This window comes from Schistocerca serialis, chromosome 5 (genome assembly GCF_023864345.2).
Source record: "Schistocerca serialis cubense isolate TAMUIC-IGC-003099 chromosome 5, iqSchSeri2.2, whole genome shotgun sequence".
Taxonomy (NCBI): domain Eukaryota; kingdom Metazoa; phylum Arthropoda; class Insecta; order Orthoptera; family Acrididae; genus Schistocerca; species Schistocerca serialis.
The window spans coordinates 538,750,276-538,768,847 of NC_064642.1; the positions used below are offsets into that span (position 1 = coordinate 538,750,276).

Genomic DNA, 18,572 nt, shown 5'->3' on the forward strand with positions numbered 1-18,572 from the left:
AATAATATCAGGAAACTCTTGACTTTGATCACGACGAAGGACGTTCTGTAGAGTACAAAATAACACTAATAATTAAGCTTATTTTTTACGTTTGTGCATGTAGTCTGTAGTTGCATCAAAAGCAGTTCCCTTGGTTCTGTAAAATCGCGAAAGGTACGCTCTCAACTAATTTTTATTGCTTATAAAATGCGGTAAGCAATATAATAAAAAAACTATGAGAAGTTGTCGGCTCCCAGTTTCTCTTTTAACATTCTTTTATGTTTCTTTCCCTATCAATTCTGCCAGTACTACCGGTAATCGTACCATTTACTACGTCATTTATGTAGTGCACCAAAACTGCCGAACCGCAGTTTTGGTGGAGAGCAACTGTGACCAGCTGTGACGGCAGAAGTAATGCGACGCTACAGCCTCCGGCGCTCAGCTGTGATTGAAATCAGCTGAGAAACGTCAACAGAACGGCGGCGCACCAGACGCGAGTGTCACGTGACCCGAGGAGGCGGGGCCGGGCGGCTGCGGGCGCTCTGGCGGCCAGTTGCTCCGTGGCTGCCAGGCGAGACGGAAGCACGCGCAAGCCAGCGGCGCTCGTAACGGGACCGTGGCACGCGGCCAGCAACCAGCGCACACCTGTGACACCGGCGGCTGCAGCGCATCGTAAGTCCGCCGGCGCCGCGCTGCCCTCGCGTACTCAATGCGATCGCTGCTAACCTAGTGACACTGCGTTCCTGCCCGCGTCCACCCACTGGAAGGCTACCTGCGAAGAAAATGTTGTGGAATGTGTTGTTTTAAAAGAATCGTGTTCCCTATGCTGTTAACGCCAGCGTTGTTTGACTAGCTGCACCTGACAACTGTCTGGCGCCTCGATAACGCGTATCTTAATCGGAACATAAATTTTATCTAATCTTTCCAACGTTAAAGTGCTGTTTACTGTTACTATCGACTTCAGGCTGTATGCACTGCACAGGTCCGCAGTAGAGGACTGATGTGTTTTTATCCTTCTAAATATTCGCGTCTCTTTTTTTTATTGGGTTTGAGGTTTAAAACTTCCACAGTTTTATTTGGTGTTCGGAGTACAGAGTTGGAAAATGATAAATGTCATTCTTACCTACGAGCATTCCAATTTCTCTTTTTAACGTTCTGTTGAATTTGCTGCTATAAAGTTATTTTCTGTTGTCGCTCTGACGTTCGGTGTATTCGTGGTTAGTTCCAGTGTCTGTTGGTGAGACAGAACAGCGTTCAAGAAAAACAATACCCTGGGACGGACTGCTATTTGAATGTGGGATGACTTGTACAATACGATTCCTCCCGAGCAGTAACAGGGTAACTGATAACTTTTTTTCCTTTCACTATCAGCAATTTTTATGTTCTTTGACTATTTTCTGCAACATTATAAGAGGTTTCGTATTTGCTGGTCTTAACGATAGTTTAGTCGTTCAGCCACTTACTTCAATCTTATTTCTTGCGTCTTTTCTTCTTCTTAACTGCACCGTATGTTCTTTTCATTTCCTCTCGAATTGTATTTCTCTTTTGTGTGCTGTAACTCAATAAAATATTTGTATTCGTTGTATACCAAGCCTTTAAGTTTAAAAGGAAGCTTAGATTATAATCTAACTTCAGTTAGTGTCGTTACATAGAGGCGAAAATCTGGTTCACAGATGTGTCCAGTCATTATTTCATTCTAGCGACGTTCTCCCTATGTCGAGATGCTTTCGTGATACAGCGTTTTTTTTTTTCAATACCTAAAGCACATTGTTAATATTTTGTTTACAAAACTCAAGTGATTTTCCCTCACAAAATATCCGTTCTCTCGGAAAATGAAAGAAAAAGAGAACTTTGTGTAAACACTAGGGATCGGTGTAGTCCATAAGGTGTGAAGTCGTATCTTACGTAGGTGGTGATTCACATATTTCGTTTGTAGATGTTGGTGTGTTTGTGTGTAATACGCCGTGTACTTCTTGTGGAGATGATCTATTGAGCGGAAATTTGATTGCTGTGAACTAGTCCTGTAAAAGTTATTTTTATGAGTTTGATGTCTGAACAGCAGCGTAGCCTGAGATTTAGGTTACGTCTGAATGCGATAATTCGGTTGACAGTTGGCGAAGTCCGCGAATGTATCATGACAATCTTTTATGTACATATTATGCCCAAAGTTATATGTATGGCCCTGATAGAAGCCACTACCCCACTGTGGTCTGATATTTTCAGTTTTTGAATACATATTGAAGCATAAATAACAGCATCCCGGCTCAGGACCCTCCATTTCCCTTTAGTTCGCGGTAGTTTCCTATCATTTTCGTGTTTTGCTCGAGTCATCCTCTGGTCTTATCTGCACCGTGCTAGTGACTTTATCTGTCAGTGTCACGGTTTAAGGTGTTATCTAATCCCAATGAGGAATGAAATTAAATCCAAAGTCGTATACAGAGGCTAATTCTATTCGCAATTTCCGGGCTATACACACAACAGAAGCTGTCAGTTCCTGGTTTATATGGGTTCTTTTCAAATATATCTCCAGTCAGACAGCAACAAATGAATAAGGGTCTAAACAATCTTAAGGCGTGCAGAAGCTCGGAAGTGATTCCTGTAATTCAGCTAGAGATAAAAAGCGGCGCCTACAGAAAGAGGGCCGTGTTTGCGTCTGTGTGTGGAGGAGGTCGACCACTACTGTGTGTTGACTCGTTTTTTCTTGCTTCGTTTCATACACACCAGTCGTACAGAGCTGTTGCTGGGACGTGGCTAGTACGAGTGATTACTCAGAAAGTATAGGTGAGAGTACTTTTTCCGATTCTTTGGCCTTAAGCTACCCTGACAGATTCCGTAGGCGCGTCGTTGTATACTTTTCTGTGACCGGGAGCTAGAGATAATTACGGTTATGTCTCCAGCAGCACAATTCCGTATATTCCTCACAACATTCACTCTTCTTATAGAAGAATGTCATCTAACGTTGATTTGGATAGATATATGACAATTACGAAGAGAAGGCACACTATAGTATGTGATTCCCATGTTTGAGGTGAGCACTTTGTGCACGTCGAAAGTTCACTGGTGTGCAAAACTTACGGATGAAAATAACTTCCTCGTGAAACGTCGCTGTCAAGGATCACAGTCCGATGAAACTTGGACCTTAACGTAGAAAGAACCGCCACAGTACAATACAGTGCAGTACAGAAGGTAACGGAAAGAAATACGCCGTATGACGAACAGAAATAACACTTTTATTCAGAGACAATTATAATGTAGTCAACGCGGTTCCTGGTGGTCCAATGGACATTTCAAAATGCGGGGCATAGTCCTTAATAGGGTGTGTGATCATGACGGACAGAAATGCATGCTCTGCGACGTGCTCTAATGCTGGCCACAAGGTTAGTAAGGAGTTCTTGTGGTAGGTCTTTCCATTCCTCCACAAGAGCGGTTGACAACCTTGTGGGTGGTCGTTGGCGCAAGTGGACGTGCGGCAATACGTGTCCCCACCATATTCCACACGCCTTCAGTGGAATTTAACTCGAAGCAGTAGGCAGGTCTGTCCATTCGTCCAACAGTCTCTTGTTCACCTTCACCTGCACTGTGCGATGCTGTCGTGCATTGCCATCCATAAAAACGAAGTCAGGGTCGAAAATACTCCTGAGCAGATGCACGTGGGGAAGTAGTACAGCGTCTCAATAACACTGACCAGTGGGTGTTGTAATCCACCCCCTCTTTCCTACTTCCAATTGTTGTCCATAATGAAGTCTTTCGTGAAGATCTGAGAGGAGCGAAGATTACAATAAACTTTCTAGTTTTTTAATTTCTTTATTCTTAAATACATGATACATAAGCAACCCACCGCCTAATAATTAGTGGGTCGTACTTGATACTAATACAATTATTACTACTGCAGCTGTTTATTGTAAGAATGTTAGTTCTATTACTCTTCCACTATGGGCACTACTGCTATGTCCTAAGGTTACCAGTATTTAACTATGTCTACTACTTATGCTAGTCTACTCTACCTGCAGCAAACTTTCTAGTTTACTTAGCTTGTCATGTTGAATTGCCTCCAGTTCTTATCTATGGGTCCGATTCTTTCAGCTGAAATTGCCACATCAGGTCCTCACGGTTGGTTTGAACTAAATAAATCTGAAGACTGTTGTTGCACCATTTTTTGTGTAAATATATTTTGTCATTTAGTATATCATACAGTATTTTGGTTTTTCTCGTTAACAAAGCCGAAATTACATTTTTCGCACAAAAATACAGAACTACGTCCGATCACATCAGAGGCATGCTTACGACTCTCTCACTCTGCGGAAATAACAATATTACAAACGGTTTACAATTTTTCTTAGGAAATGAATTTCTGATAATTTCGATTATTATTTCATAAATGAATCCAGGAATAAGTGTCGTGAACAGTACAAGACTGCATAATTAAGAATAGAAATTTTAAGTTTCAAAGTTTCAAATGGCTCTATGCACTATGGGACTTAACATCTGAGGTCATCAGTCCCCTAGACTTAGAACTACTTAAATCTAACTAATCTAAGGAGATCACACACAGCTACGCCCGAGGCAGGATTCGAACCTGCGACCGTAGCAGTTCAGACTGAAGCGCCTAGAACCGCCTGACCACAGCAGCTGGCAAATTTTAAGTGTGCCCATAATTTGTAATTCCAAGTGTTTCTAAAAGAAAAAAAAAACGTACATTAAGACCTAGTATTTATCGGTTATAATACTGAGACTAAAATATTTTATAAAGTAATTCCTTTTCATAAATTTTAGTTTGAAATATAGCATACTGTGTATAAAATTATATGAAAGTTTCCAGAAAAGCAGCTGCGATAAATATTGACCCGTCCAAAATTCGAAAAATAATACTGGTATCGACAACTTCTGTTGGGGAAAAGTGCTAGAGGAGGATGCCCCGTTACAGTGCGCCGTGTCCAAAGGTTTGGAGATGAGTACGTCTGTGCAACAATATGCCTCTCCATACCATAACAACTGGGCCACCAAAACTATCATGTTCGCCAGTGCTCGACATACCTTCATAGGCGAGGGGCGGAAACACTTAGTACAGCTAGGAACATTCTCGAACATGATCGTTTCGATGGTCCAGGTGTTATGGTGTGGCATAATGTTGCGTGGGCATACTGACATCCAAATCTTTGACCACGGTACACTCACTGGTTAACGTTATTGAGGCACTGTACTTTTCCCCATGCTCGTCTTCTCACGGGTGCTTTCGTCTCTGACTTCATTTTTATTGATGACAGTGCGTGACCGCATAGAACAGCGAATGTGTGGAGGACGCCCTGGAACTTGATGATATTCGGCGAATGGGCTGTCCCACAACTTAAATCATCGAGCACGCGTAGGACGTATTAGGGAAACGTACTGCAGAACGTCCACACGCACTAGCGACTATCCAGCAGATGGAGGAATGGAACGCCCTACAAAAAGAATTCCTTACCAACATTGCGGCCAGCATGGGAGTGAATAGTAGAGCATGTTTTGTCGTCTGTGGTGATCACACATCCTAGTAAGAACCGTGTCCCGTACATGTACAGGGGACCATTATTAATTGCGGTGACTTTAGTGTAATTTATTATGAATACCTGTTCGTCTCATAGCATATTTTTTTCAGTTAACTTGTATACGATACTCAAACAGTCCTTTGTATGTATGGTCCATGTTTCACAGAGCTACGTTGCTTGGCAGTGACACTTCATGTGTTACTTTCGTCCTTAGGTTTTGCACAGGAGTGTATTTCGGGGTAATAGTAAGAAGCTACATACACACAACAAAAAAAGTTGTGCATCACGTCGGTTCCCAGAACTCCTAAAGATAGACGTTGACTGCGAATATTGTATCACAGACACAGTCCCTTTGACTGTTCAGAGATGTCACTAAACCCGCCCAAAGATGTGAACAACCATGCATGAGCAGCGTCTATTAGATGGAGGGGGTCCGGCAGCTGATCAGTTCCAGTCATTCCACCAGGAAGGAGGTACTCGGCTCGTGTTGTCTGTAGTTCAACCATGACTAGACGGTCAATGTCGCGGTTCGAGCGCGTCCGCATTGCTACTTTGTGCCAGGAAGGGCTCTCAACAAGGTAAGTGTCCAGGCGTCTCGGAGTGAACCAGAACGATGTTGCTCGGACATGGAGGAGATACAGAGAGACAGGAACTGTCGATGACATGCCTCGCTCAGGCTGACCAACGGCTACTACAGCAGTGGATGACCGCTGCCTACGGATTATGTCTCGGAGGAATGCTGACAGCAACGCCAACATGTTGAATAATGCTTTTCGTGCAGCCACAGGACGTCGTGTTAAGACTCAAACTGTGCGCAATAGGCTGCATGATGCGCAACTTCACCCTCAACGTCCACGGCGAGCTTCACCTTTGCTACCACAACACCATGCAGCGCGATACAGATGGGCCCAACAACATGCCGAATGAACCGCTCAGGATTGGCATCACGTTCTCTTCACCGATGAGTGCTGCATATGCCTTCAACCAGACAATCATCGGAGACGTGCCTGGAGGTAACCCGGTCAGGCTGAACGCCTTAGATACAGCCCAGCGAGTGCAGCAAGGTGGAGGTTCCCTGCTGTTTTGGGGTGGCATTATGTGGGGCCGACGTACGCCGCTGGTTGTCATGGAAGGCGCCGTAACGGCTGTACGATACGTGAATGACTTCCTCCCACCGATAGTGCAACCATATCGGCAGCATATTGGCGAGGCATTCGTCTTTATGGACAATTCGCGCACGTGTCGTGCACACCTTGTGAATTACTTCCTTCAGGACGACGACATCGGTCTACTAGAGCGGCCAGCATGTTCTCCAGACATGAACCCTATCGAACATGCGTGGGATAGGCTGAAAAGGGCTGTTTATGGACGACGTGACCCACCAACCACTCTGAGGGGACTACGCCGAATCGCCGTTGAGGAGTAGGACAATCGGTACAAACAGTGCCTTGATCTTGTGGATAGTGTACCATGACGAATACAGGCATGCATCAATGCAAGAGAATATGCTATTGGGTATTAGAGGTACCGATGTGTACAGTAATGTGGACCACCACCTCTGAACCTCTCGCTGTATGGTGGTACAACATGCAATGTGTGGTTTTCATGAGCAATAAAAAGGGCGGAAATGATGTTTATGTTGATCTCTATCCAATTTCCTGTACAGGTTCCGGAACTCTCGGAACCGAGGTGAACAAAACGTTTTTGATGTGTGTATAAGGAGCGATTAAGAAATTTTCGTTTGGAGGCGTTGCTCCCACGTATATGCAAGTGTAACGCTACTACGATGCTGATGTATAAGCACCGCCATGTAGGCAAGGGATTAGTGTAGCACTCGTTGCTCTCAGACTGCGTGCGGTAAATACGGAAACGTGAAATAAGGCGACGTTATTACCTAATGCGTCCAAACAGGAGCAAAGTTCTGTTATTCTGTAGTTGGCTGCTGAAGGACAAACACTGGTAGACATCCATCGGAGAATAAAGGGTGTGTACGGCACAGCATGTTTGTCGAAAACCACCGTTGTGGAACGGTGCACGACAAGGGGTGCTGCTGCTCGTTGTTAACGCACGTCCCCGTATCGCAAAAATGTCGTAACGCAGAAATTACGCCGACTCAAGCGGGAGACACACTAGCACCCGTCCTACAGTCCTGATTTTTCTCCATGCTACTGCCACGCCTTCACTTCCTTAAAAAAGGGTCAAAGATTCATGTCGGGCGAGGATGTGCAGCAAGCATTCACGGACTTCTTCACGCAGCAGGACACCGTGTTTTACCAGTCGTTTATCTTCAACCTGGTGCTGCGTCTAAAGGATGATTTCCTCACTGCTAATGGCCGTTTTGCCTGATTGGCATACCGATTCTGGACTGTACGGCCTCCGGACGCGAACTTTTTGATCGCCTGTTATAAAACGGAGTAATCACGTAACTTCAGCAATAGGGAAGGTGAATGGAGGACTTAAATATGTTGGAAGAGTTGGGTGACAGGGAATCGCTTGCAAAACATTGGTGAGACAAATTCCAGAACATTTTTCCAGTGTTTTAAGGTCTTATGAAGTAGTCATAACGAGACATCGAACCACGCCAGAACGCACTGTTAGGATCGTAACAGGTCGGTATAGTGCATACGAAAGTGTAACGGACATACTGAGTGAACTTAAATGGATATCTTTGGAAGGAAGCGCGAACACCTGTTCGGTGAATTTAGAGATGCTGTTTACGGAGTACTGTGGTCATTTTCCTGCTACAAAAAATGGCTCTGAGCACTATGGGACTTAACTTCTGAGGTCATCAGTCCACTAGAACTAACTAACCTAAGTACATCACACATATCCATGCCCGAGGCAGGATTCGAACCTCCGACCGTAGCGGTCCCGCGGATCCAGACTGTAGCGCCTAGAACCGCTCGGGCACTCCGGCCGGCTTCCTGCTACAATCTTAAATCCCTCGTAGGGATTACGAGAAAAATGTGAAAGATTAGAAAGCGTACAGAGGCTTATAGAGTCATCTTTCTGTCGTTCAGTACGTAAATGGAATAGGAAAAATTCTGACACTGGTGTGGTGTGCTCTGCCATGCAGTGTACAGTGGTTTAAACAATACATATTTAAATTCAGAACACAAAGCGAGACGGCGCAGTGGTTGAAGGACTGAACTCGCATTTGGGAGGGCCGTTCATATACCAATTCGGCCATATACTCGTAGATGTTTCCCGCGGCTTCCTAAATCGCTTAACCCACATTCTGGGATGGTTCTCTGCAGAGAAGAACCTCAACCTTGTCTTATCCGAGCTTCTAATGCCTCTCTGATGACTTTATCAAGGCATGTTAAATCGCAATCTTTGTTCTATGTAGAGTCACTGAGAGCATTTTATCGATGTTGTCCTCATATTCCCATCAAACCCTCCTCCCTCTAACAAAAGGATCACTAACTAACATTGACAAAGCAGAATATAAACGTGGAGCTGGAAACCCTGTTCCTGCTTAAATAATAAAGTATAATGCAGTTGTAGCTCTGAGGCTGTATGCAGATGACTGAATTGTGTTCAGGGAGGTGACATCTCTAGAAACTTGTTACCGAAATTCGCAAGACGACATGCAGATGAGGGCGTCGTGCAAAGATTGGTAACTAACACGAAACATAAATTAATGTAATTCACATATATAACTATAGGATCCGTTCTCATTTGACTGTGCGATCGGCGAACAGTTATTAAAACCAGTCACCATCTGAGAGTTTGTCCGCAGTTATTGAAGGCTGTAAACAGCATAAATGCAACCGTGGGGAAGCAAGATTCCGGTTCTGACTTGTCTGAAGAAACCGAAGGAAGTAATATTCACACAAGAAATATTTTGCTAAACCTTCCTTTTTGACGAATTATTAAGTGTTGTTCGTCAGTCTGGAGTCCCTGCCAATTTCAATCAACGGAAGAGAAAGTGAAGATGCACAGAAGAGCTTTTGGATTTGTCTACCGAGAGGTTTGGAATTTAATATAGGACACTGAATTTTCGGCCACCAGTATTCGAAACGGCTTAGCTCCGAGTCGAGCGCCACGACACAGGTGCGTTACCTACCTCGACTACGGAGGTGGGTATATCCTGCATACATTCCGCGTACTGATCGACAGTTTGTTGTTTATTGGTGCAGAAACAGACATTGAAAATCATGGTATGGGAGTATCCGGAAGTACAGTTGCCACATATTTGCGTAAAGGATGTTCTTCGTTGATAATTGCCACGCAAGCCCGAGTCTGTTTCGTTAGCTTAATGACTGAGCAACACACGTGTGGTACAGTCAGCGGAACACACAAACAAATTTCACAAATGGAGGGAAATTCGAAGAAAGAAGTAACATTGCGAGACGTGTTAACTGCTACCGAAAAAAACCAATATGTTTCAACAGTGAGTAACAGCGTGTGCGGGCGGAGAGTGAGTCACGGCTGAGGCATGGAACGCTGCGCGATACCGAACCTTCCAAGGTAAAGGAAAGTTTACAGGCGCGTGAAAAGCACTCTGTCCCCACGGAGCTATCGGTTCCTAATACGCTGGGAAATAGAGTTCAAAGCCTGGCTATTGCAGTAACCAGACACAAGTGCTGTTAATTTGTTTTAAATTACTGTAATTTTAAAAAGAAGAAGAAAGCGTTGTAATGAAAAATTTTCTCATTGGTGTGAAACAACGTTTGACTGTAGGTGAATCCTATCCTGTCAGAGTTAATCGGTCCCAGCGTAGAGTCTATTACTTGTTAATAGATAAATTTCAGTGTGACAGTGTTATTCCAATAATTAATTCGAACTGATTTCCCTAACGACTTATAGGGAGACTTAAAATATGCAACTTCGGGATTGTTGAACACCAGAATCGGTTTTTAAATTTCGCAGTTTTTAAGGAAGCTTGCTGTTGACTGTTAATTCTGAATGCCCTTAACATTTTGCTATGACCTTGTTACAAATTTCACAAACCAAACGCGTTTTTAGCTCTTAACACTTATCTCTGGTCAACGTGGATGCTCGGTGCTTTTCATTTGGACCTCGGTCATGTTGGGATTATTGGCATTGAACTTGCTGATCGACTGGCTAAATTTGCTACTAACAGGCCATCTCTTGCTATTGGCATTTCGGAAAAAGACCTTCGCTCGGCATTACGTCATGAGGTTTTGGGCCTTTGGGATGCAGAATGGCACACTCTTTCTTCGCCGAACAAGCTCAGGGCAATTAAGGATTCTAAAACTCCGTGGCGGTCCTCCTTTCGGACCTCTCGTAAGGCGTCTGTTGTCCTATGCCGGCTCCGCATCCTTATGGGGTCTGTTATGTCTTGAGTGTCTCTCTTGTCTCCTGTGCTTCTTCCTTCACGCCCCTGTCATTAGTCACTTTCTTTCCCTCATCTTTTCTTCCGCTCTTTTCCTTCCGTCCCTGTCAATAGTTAATCGTTTTATGGACATTGTAGTTCCCTCTTCTAATGTGGGATTTTATCGGTTTTAGTTAATCCAAGGTCGGAGGGACTGATGACCGAGTAGTTTGGTCCCTTCCCAACCAACCAACTTAGCACTGTGCGGCCTCAAGAGAACGGGTGTAACGTATCATTGCTGAGCCCCACCCACCGGCTAGTGGTGGTTACTATTGCAAACACCGCTGCCGAGTTACTGGTTTGTGGGTAACTCGGACCCTTCTTCTGTCTGGGCATAGTGGGATGGTCTTTCCTTAATCCGGCTAAATGGGTGGTGGTCTGAGCTGACCATGCTGTTCTCAGATGCACAGGAAGAGGAAGTATTTTGAACCTGTCGGTCGTGTCAAATCGAGGATGGCGACGAACATTTAGGTTGATGGTATGAGTAGCGGTGCACAGAAATAGGGTCCCCCAACATGCGTTTCCGAGGAAGTCCAAGGAGAAATAAGACACGTGATTCGGCTCGAGCATCGCACGGTGCTAAGTCCGTAGATTCCGGCCCCGGCCGGGCCCTGCCCACTTTTGCACGGGGTCAGGCGGTGATTCTTCAGGAGTGATACCAGAGTAGAATCTGGCTAGGGAAGTGTTCCGGAGCCAAACGCTCCTCGCACATTATCGGCAAAAGGCTTTCGTAGGTAATGAATCATACGTGCGATGTTGTAGAGGCAACAGTGTTGCGAATCACAGCAGGCAGGGAAATATTATCAGTGGACTATTGAATAAAGAAACAAACGTTGCTACATAATAAGTTCATGTGCCAATGAAGTAAACTGGCATGTCGAAGCTCTTAGCTACTCCAGTCATATTTTCTACCAACAGCGCAAATTAATTTTGCGTGTACACATTTCGTTAAAATTTGGAAGCAAAATAGGTTTAAGTTTTACCGAGAGTTTACTGAAGATACTACATTATTTTAGAGGCTTTATTGTTGTATGGTCGACTTTTGACTCAAAAGGAGGAGGTAAGAAAAGAAAAACGCCCCTGGCTTCAACTGGGTATGAATTTGTGAAATGGATTATGACAGGCCGACGAATTAGTCACTTACCCGCCAGTACCGACAGTAAAAACAGTGATTGTACAATTACTGCGTAAAGACACTGACGACTAACTGCAGAAGCTGAGCAAGCTTTTGAGACCTACGTTGAAATAAATATTTAGGAGTGAGAAATAATAAAAAATAATTTAAATATATACATAGCAATTTTTTCTTTTTGCAAACATTTTTTTACATTTACAAGTTAGATTTCTCACGACTGGTGTTTTCATGCTCGCAAGAGAAACGATTTTATAGTATTCTGATCGAGAGACAGTCCAAATAATAAATTAAACTAACAGAAAATGAATGTAGTTTATCTCTACCCGAAGTCTGGCGCCTCTCCCCTCCCTACAGCAGATATCAGCTTTGTCAGCTGCTGAATTCACCTACCAGAGGCAATCAAATGAAAACCGAACAACTGCCATAACCAGACCATAGAAAGGCTCCACGCAAAAGTAATCACCACACGCATTAAGACATTTATCTCCCTAGAAGACGAGGCGATCAATTTATGTTTCGCAGAACGGTCTGCGGCTGACGGATCCACAACTGTACGCACTCTTGCACTTCCTAGGCCGACTGAAAGCGACGTCCACGCATCTCTCCTGCAGGTCGCCGTAGATGTGAAAACCACAGGGTGAGAGGTTTGAGCTGTACGGAGGAGTTGCAGCGTTTCCCAATCAAATCCCTGAAGCGTTGCCTTCGTCCAGTTGGCAGTCTGGGTGCAGGCGTTATCGTGCGATAGGATGATTCCGTCCGATAGCAAAATGGTTCAAATGGCTCTGAGCACTATGCGAATTAACGTCTGAGGTCATCAGTCCCCTAGAACTTAGAACTACTTAAACCTAACTAACCTAAGGACATCACACACATCCATGCCGGAGGCAGGATTCGAACCTGCGACCGTAGCAGCAGCGCGGTTCCGGACTGTGGCGCCTAGAACCGCACGGCCACTCCGACCGGCCGTCCGATAGCATTCCGAGGGCTGTCTCGACTTTATGGCGCGTCGCAATTTCTGCAAAGTGTCTTCACAGCGCTGCGCATTGACAGGGGGTCCAAGATCGAGGAACTTGACAAGCAGAGCGCCCGTGCATTCGGAGGAGGATGTCATCATTAACTTACCGGAACTTGTGTGAACAGCCTTTGGCGCGGAAAATATAGCATGTTCCCACCGTTGGCTTTGCCGTTTGACCTCGGGCTGTCGGAATGCGGTGCGGGGAAATCATCCTGTTGCACCATAACGCTAGTCGCCACACTGCCAAACGTCGAAGTCTACGCTTCAGCTATTTGGTTGGGAAACATGCAACATCCTCTGTACAACCCGGATCACCAAGTGAGGTGGGGCAGCGATTAGCACGCTGGACTAGCTTTCGGGACGACAACGGTTCAAACCCGCTTCCAGACATACTGATTTAGGTTTTCCGTGATTTCCCTAAATTTCTTCAGGTATATGCCGGGATGGTTCCTTTGAAAGGGCACGGACGACTTCCTTCTCCATCATTCCCTAACCCGATGGGACCACTGTTTGGTCCCCTCCCCCAAATCAACCAAACCAAGCAGCCCAGATCTTTCAGGGTTTGATTTTCACTTCTTTGATGATCTGAAGAAGCATATGCGTTGACGTCGGTTTCGGTCGAACGGGGAAGTGCGAAGGTGGGTGCACTTGTGGATCTGTCAGCAGCCGACTGCATTCTACAAAATACGAATTGATCGTCTCGCCTCCCAATGGGATAAATGTCTTAACGCGTGTGGTGATTATTTTTTAATGAATGGAACCATTCCATGGTCCCGTTGTGGCGGATGTTCGGTTTTAATTTGATTGCCCTCATAGACCATGCAGTCGACCATATCGACCTCTATCACCTTTAGCGGTCTAACAATACTATGTTTTGTGCTGTAGTAACTGCTACGTAGTGAAAGCTATATCGTGCTGTCAGTTAGCATCAGATTATGTGCTGAAGCAATTCTTAACACCATGCAAGTGCTATCTAAAACTCCTTGGAGAAAGGAATGTGGAGCACTTAATGAAGCATTTCACTTCTACTTTAGCAAGGCGCTTTATACGAACAGTGTGTCAGCTTTCGTAGCGTCCCACGAACCTACTAACGATAAGAGGGCAGACAGCATACGCCGCGTCACGACGAGCTGCGGGTGGAAGCAACTTGAGGGTTAGTATCGCTTAGTTTCGACGGTGATGGCAGAGCACAATGACGACGACGACGACGACAATGAAGCCAGGTCAAAGAGGATGGTTGTATTCAGACGTACGAAACATCATCCAGCGAAGTGAGGACTTTCAGAAGTTTATCGCCATGTACTTCCCTCAGAGTTTAATGAAAGTGTCATCTTTGTGTACAGTCAGGACAATTCAAAATTGTAGCTGAGAGACAGAGATAGACAGCTACAGTATGCTAAAATTTCTTCACTAGGTGGTAAAAATGATGCAGGGCGTATGTTGTGATGGTACTTTACCTGTTTTATAATGAACATTCCAGGAGTGAATTGTAACATAAATGTCGAGAGCAAATATTTCTCATGTTGAAAAACGTGGTGGGAGGATAAATATTATTTCCATCCGGAGATTGTTTATGTGCTTTGTTTGCTTTTCTTGTTTTGAGAAGGTAGAAGCACCAGAGAGGCAGTTCTGATGTTGCGTTAGTTACTGGACGCAGCACTTAAAGATTAAGACATCTTCGTAGAATCTGTCAACGTCGAAAACCATTCGACACTGTAAAACAATACAAGATGCTTAGAATTCTCAGAAAAATAAGTGTAAGCTATAGGGAAGGAGGGGTAACATACAATATGTACAACAACCAAGAGGGAAACAAGACTAAGGCCTAGAACAGAGTGCTGCGAGTAAGACAGGTGTTCAGTCTATACATCGAAGAAGTAATGAAGGACATAAGAAAAATGTTCAGGAGCGTGATTAAAATTCAGGGAGAAAGCTCACCAGTGATTACATTCGCTGATGACTTTATCCTCAGTGAAAGTGAAGATTTACAGGCTCCATTGAATGAAATGAACAGTCTCATGCGCATAGAACAGCGATTTAGAGTAAACTGAAGAAAGGCGAAGGTAATGAAGAGTAGCAGAAATGAGAATAGCGAGAATTGGTGATCACGAGGTAGATGAAGTTAAGGACTTCCGCTACCACGGAAGCAAAAAAACTAATGACGGACAAAACGAGGATGACATAAATAGCAGAGTAGCACAGGGAAAAGTGCAGTTCTTGCTTAAAAAAGTCTATTAGTATCAAATGTAGGCCTTAATTACCTTTGGAGTACAGAACTGCATGATAGTGATACATGGGCAGTGGGAAAACCGGAAAAGAAGTGAATCGAAGCATTTGAGGTGAGATGCTACAGAAGAATGCTGAAAATTAGGCGGACTGATAAGGTAAGGAATGGAGCCGCTCTCCGCTGAATTGGCGAGGAGAGAGAGTTACGTGCTAGTACATTAACAAGACGGATAGGATGATAGGAGCTGTGTTACATCAAGGAATAACTTCCATGATACAGCATGGTAAAAACTGTAAGGCAAGAAAACTATTGTAATATATCCTATAAACAACTGAGCATTTTGTGTGCAAATGCTTCTCTGGACGAAGAGGTTGGTACAGGAGAGGAATTTTTGGCGAACCTCAAATAAATAAAAATGTGTGGTAGGCGGCTGTAGACACTGAGACGTCTGTGATCCTCATCAGAATTTTCGTGAGGATTTCTGACCTGTTCAGCAACTTAGTAACTCCCTTCATCGATGGAGGATAAGGAACGTCTTCCAAATCCGGACATTGTGTGGCACTTTGGAACGCTCTCAGCGCAGGGAGTACTCAGTGTGTTACCAGCAACTTCACACAAATTTTGCTAATCGTTATTAAAAGGTAGGAAAGCGGAGAACTGGGTGAAAAGGACAGACCAAGGAAAATTTATGCCAAAGAAACCATTTACTTCTTTTTACATTAAGGTGACAAATTTTTATGGCATAGCGTGTCATGGCATAGCGATATGCACATATACAAATGGCGGTAGCATCGTATACTCTAGGTATAAAAGGAAACGGCTTTGACGAAGCTGCCATTTCAGTCAGATGATTCATGGGAAAAGGTTTCCGACGTGATTATGGTCGCACGACAAGAATTAAGACTTCGAACGCGGAGTGGTAGTCGGAAATCTTTAGGGAATTCAATGTTCAGAGATCCACGGTGTCAAGTGTGTGCCGACAATACCAAATTTCAGGCATCACCTCTCACCAAGTGGCTGACTGCCTTTACCTGACAACCGAAGGTAGCTGCGTTTGCGTAGAGTTGTCAGTGCTAACAGAAAAGCAGTACTTCGTTAAATAAGTGCAGAAATCAATGTGGGACATACCACGAACCATCCGTTAAAGTATAGCGTCGAAATCTGGCGTTAATCGGCTATGGTAGCAGACGACGGATGCGAGTGCCTTTGCTAACTGCACCACATCGGCTGCAGCGCTTTTCCTGGGCTCGTAAACATGTTGGTTGGACCCCTAGACGACTGGGAAACCGTGGCCAGGTCAGATGAATCCCAATTTCCGTTGATAAGAGCTGACGGCAGGATTCGAGTATGGCGCAGACCCCACGAAGCCATGGAGCCAAGTTGTCAACAAGGCACTGTGGAAGCTACTGGTGGCTCCGTAATGGAGTGGGCTGTGTTTACATGTAATGGATTGGGTCCTTTGGTCCAGCTGAACCGACCGTTGACCTGGAATGGTTATGTTCGGCTACCTGGAGACTATTTGCAGCCACTCGTCGACTCAGTGTTCCCAAGTAACGATGTCATGTCACTTGGGAACAACTGGTCGCGATTTGTTTGGAGAACGATCTGAACAGTTCGAGGAAGTTATTGGGCCATCGAAATTCCCCGACATGAATTCCATCGAACATTTACGGGACAAAATCGAGAGGTCAGTTCGTGTATAACGTCCTGCACCAGCAAAACTCCCGCAATTATGGATGGCCATAGAGGCAGCATGGCTGAACGTTTCTGCAGGCGACTTCGAACGATTTGAGTCCATGCCACGTCGAGTTAGTATACTTTGTCGGGAAAAAGGAGGTCCGACGCCATACCCCGTTACTTCTGGGTCCTCAGTGTACGTCACAGCAAAAAATATCAATTTCAGAATTTTATGGCCGTGAGGCTTAAGAATCAATCAATGAGTCGCGTGTCAAACTAACACTAGAGAATTAAAACACTCCTGGAAATGGAAAAAAGAACACATTGACACCGGTGTGTCAGACCCACCATACTTGCTCCGGACACTGCGAGAGGGCTGTACAAGCAATGATCACACGCACGGCACAGCGGACACACCAGGAACCGCGGTGTTGGCCGTCGAATGGCGCTAGCTGCGCAACATTTGTGCACCGCTGCTGTCAGTGCCAGCCAGTTTGCCGTGGCATACGGAGCTCCATCGCAGTCTTTAACACTGGTAGCATGCCGCGACAGCGTGGACGTGAACCGTTTGTGCAGTTGACGGACTTTGAGCGAGGGCGTATAGTGGGCATGCGGGAGGCCGGGTGGACGTACCGCCGAATTGCTCAACACGTGGGGCGTGAGGTCTCCACAGTACATCGATGTTGTCGCCAGTGGTCGGCGGAAGGTGCACGTGCCCGTCAACCTGGGACCGGACCGCAGCGACGCACGGATGCACGCCAAGACCGTAGGATCCTACGCAGTGCCGTAGGGGACCGCACCGCCACTTCCCAGCAAATTAGGGACACTGTTGCTCCTGGGGTATCGGCGAGGACCATTCGCAACAGTCTCCATGAAGCTGGGCTACGGTCCCGCACACCGTTAGGCCGTCTTCCGCTCACGCCCCAACATCGTGCAGCCCGCCTCCAGTGGTGTCGCGACAGGCGTGAATGGAGGGACGAATGGAGACGTGTCGTCTTCAGCGATGAGAGTCGCTTCTGCCTTGGTGCCAATGATGGTCGTATGCGTGTTTGGCGCCGTGCAGGTGAGCGCCACAATCAGGACTGCATACGACCGAGGCACACAGGGCCAACACCCGGCATCATGGTGTGGGGAGCGATCTCCTACACTGGCCGTACACCACTGGTGATCGTCGAGGGGACACTGAATAGTGCACGGTACATCCAAACCGTCATCGAACCCATCGTTCTACTATTCCTAGACCGGCAAGGGAACTTGCTGTTCCAACAGGACAATGCACGTCCGCATGTATCCCGTGCCACCCAACGTGCTCTAGAAGGTGTAAGTCAACTACCCTGGCCAGCAAGATCTCCGGATCTGTCCCCCATTGAGCATGTTTGGGACTGGATGAAGCGTCGTCTCACGCGGTCTGCACGTCCAGCACGAACGCTGGTCCAACTGAGGCGCCAGGTGGAAATGGCATGGCAAGCCGTTCCACAGGACTACATCCAGCATCTCTACGATCGTCTCCATGGGAGAATAGCAGCCTGCATTGCTGCGATAGGTGGATATACACTGTACTAGTGCCGACATTGTGCATGCTCTGTTGCCTGTGTCTATGTGCCTGTGGTTCTGTCAGTGTGATCATGTGATGTATCTGACCCCAGGAATGTGTCAATAAAGTTTCCCCTTCC

General features: G+C 45.6%; 1 long non-coding RNA gene across 1 annotated transcript in view; it reads left to right on the top strand.

Moving 5' to 3' along the window:
* The first annotated feature begins 544 nt into the window (after positions 1 to 544).
* Positions 545 to 18,572, top strand: part of LOC126481035 (uncharacterized) — a 297,066-nt gene continuing 279,038 nt past the window's right edge. Inside the window, exon 1 of the long non-coding RNA XR_007587500.1 lies at positions 545 to 651. This is a non-coding gene — a long non-coding RNA (uncharacterized LOC126481035). The remainder of the gene's footprint in view (positions 652 to 18,572) is intronic.